General features: G+C 80.3%; 1 non-coding gene across 1 annotated transcript; it reads right to left on the bottom strand.

Moving 5' to 3' along the window:
• Positions 1-1,217: 1,217 nt before the first annotated feature.
• Positions 1,218-1,370, bottom strand: LOC136995661 (5.8S ribosomal RNA). The gene has a single exon (XR_010887206.1). It is a non-coding gene; the product is annotated as a 5.8S ribosomal RNA (ribosomal RNA).
• Between the last annotated feature and the right edge of the window lie 1,130 nt (positions 1,371-2,500).

The raw sequence follows: 2,500 nt of genomic DNA, 5'->3' as shown, positions 1-2,500 counted from the left end.
GGCACGGCCCGAGGCCCCCGCCGCCGGCACCGCCGCCGGCGGGTGGGGGGGGGGGAAGCGGCGCGGCGACCCCCCGCGGGGTCGCCGCCGCGCAGGGGGGAGGCCAGCGGGGGGGGCCCCCCGGCACGCGCGCGCGGCAGCACGGTGCGGTACCACCGCGGTACCCCACCCGCAGACAGCCGCGCGGGGCCGGAGGGCGAGGTCCGCGCCTCCCCCGGGCCCGGCTCCCCGCCGCACGCTCGCTCCGCTCACGCAACTCGCGCAGCCCTCCGCCGCCTGGGGGCTTGCCTCTCCTCCTCCCGGCCGCTGCCTCCGCTCTCGCTCCGGGCACGGCACGGCGCGGCGCCCTGCCCTCCCCTTCGCGCCCTTCTCGCCGCCCGGCGGCGCGCACGCCCGCGCCGCCCCCCACCGCCACCCCGCCGCGCCGCACCCGCGCGCCGTCGCTGCCGGCCTCAACGCAACGCCGCGGCTGACGCCAGCCGGCGGGTGGAAGTGGCTCGGCACACGCGACGGACGCGGGCGCGCCGCGGGGAGGGCAGGGGGGGCGGCCCGGCGGCGCGCCGCACCGGCGGCGGTCGGGGCGCAGGGAAGCGCAAGGCAGCCGGCCGTCCCCACCCCGGAGGGGAACGGGGGACCAGCGCACCACCGGGAGAGTGGCGGAGGAGAAGCCCAGACGGCGGCCAGACTGGCGGTGGTGGCGGGCGGCGGCGACGAGGCGCGCCGGGCCACCGCAACCCACCCGACCTGGGGGGGGGGCCCCAGCGGGACGAACTCCGCGAAGCGGGCGCTCCGGGAGCGGGGGGTTTCCCCGAGTCTGCACTTAGGGGGACGAAGGCCCGGCCGCGCGGGGAAGAGGAGGCACCCTCTCCCCGGGGCACGGGCCTGCGAGGCGCCCCAGCCGCGCCACCCCGCACGGCGCGCGCCGCGCAGCGGTGGCCACCGCGCTCGGAGGGCGAGGAGGGCGGGCACAGGCGCGGCAAGGCACGCCGGCCGCGGCCGCTGCGGGCGGCCCGGCGCCGGAGCCCGGCGGGCAGGAAGACCGGGGCCGCCGGTGCACGCACCGGGGTCCCGGCTCCGCCGCCGACTCTCCGCCGCCGAGGCCGCCGCGCACCGCCGCCGCCGGCGCCGCCGCGCCTCCCCCGCCCCCCCACGCGCCCCCCCCGAGGGGCGGCACCGCTGCGCCAACGCGACAGCGGGGGTGACGATTGACCGCCAAGCGACGCTCAGACAGGCGTAGCCCCGGGAGGAACCCGGGGCCGCAAGTGCGTTCGAAGTGTCGATGATCAATGTGTCCTGCAATTCACATTAATTCTCGCAGCTAGCTGCGTTCTTCATCGACGCACGAGCCGAGTGATCCACCGCTAAGAGTTGTCTCGGTTTCGGTCCCCGCCGCGCGCGCGGGGGGACCGGGCAGCCTTCGGCAGCCCCTGAGGGCCCCCCCTCCGCTCCGCCTCCCTCCTCACGCCGACGCCGGCTGCTGAGCGAGGGACGGCCGAGAGCCAGAGAGAGGGGCTCGCCCCGCTGACCGTACGAGCACAGAGTGGGGGGGGAAAAAGGGAAAAGGAAAACCCGAACGAGAAGGGCGGGGAGCCCTCGCTCCCGACCTGGGACAACCCTTTGCTCGCTTCGAGTCCGGCCCAGGCGCCCAGGCTCGGCCCGGCCCGGCGGGGAGCAGCGCGCCGGCCGCGCCGCCTGCCTCGGGGACGCTGGGGGAGGGGGCGGCTCCCCGCGGACCCCCAGCGTCGGAGCCCGGCCGCCACCGGCAGCGGCACCGGCCGCTGCCCGCGCGCCCGCGGCCCACCGGCCCCGCGCTCCCCAGCTCCTCGCTCGCCTCGCCGGCCTCCGGCTCCGCCGTGGCCCCGAGGCGGCGCCCACGCCCGCGCGCGCGCACACACAGCCTCCCGGACGACACCACGCGCTCTCCCGTCCCTTCCGCGGACAGACGCCCGGCGGCGGGCGGGCGGGCAAGGCGGGACGGACGGGGACGGCGCCCGCTCTCCCCGTCTCCACGCGGAGAACGGGGGGGGCCGCCCCCGCCGCCCGCCTGCCGCCCGCCCGCCGCCCGGCGAAGCCGGGTTGGGCAGAGCGAGGCAGGCGCGCCGGATGGCGGAGTGCCGGCGGGTAGGGCGCCGCCGCCAGCGGCCACGGCGGCAGACCGAGAGCCCCGGCCAGGGAGGAGAGCGGATCGCGCCGAGGCGCGGCGTCCGCACCACCCGCGGTGGGTGGGGGCTCACCGTCCCGGCGAGAGCACGCGCTCGCGCCGGGGTCACGCGTTCGAGGCAGGCCGGCGCCAGCCGACCGCGCGGCGTCCCTCCGCCGAGACCAGACCGCGGAGAGAGGGGGCAGGGTACCCCTCTCCGTCCCGGCTGCCCGCAGGGCGAGCGCGGGGCGCGCCGGCTGGCATGGGGGGGCACGGCGCCCGCGCGCGCCGGCCCCCCGGCCCTCCGGCAGCACACCCGGCTGCCCCCCGGGTCGCATCGGGCCGCCCGAGTCTTTAAAC

This window comes from Apteryx mantelli, unplaced genomic scaffold (genome assembly GCF_036417845.1).
Source record: "Apteryx mantelli isolate bAptMan1 unplaced genomic scaffold, bAptMan1.hap1 HAP1_SCAFFOLD_142, whole genome shotgun sequence".
In the NCBI taxonomy this organism is placed as follows: domain Eukaryota; kingdom Metazoa; phylum Chordata; class Aves; order Apterygiformes; family Apterygidae; genus Apteryx; species Apteryx mantelli.
The sequence above is the reverse complement of the archived record's forward strand: the minus strand, read 5'-3'. Positions and strand labels throughout refer to the sequence as shown.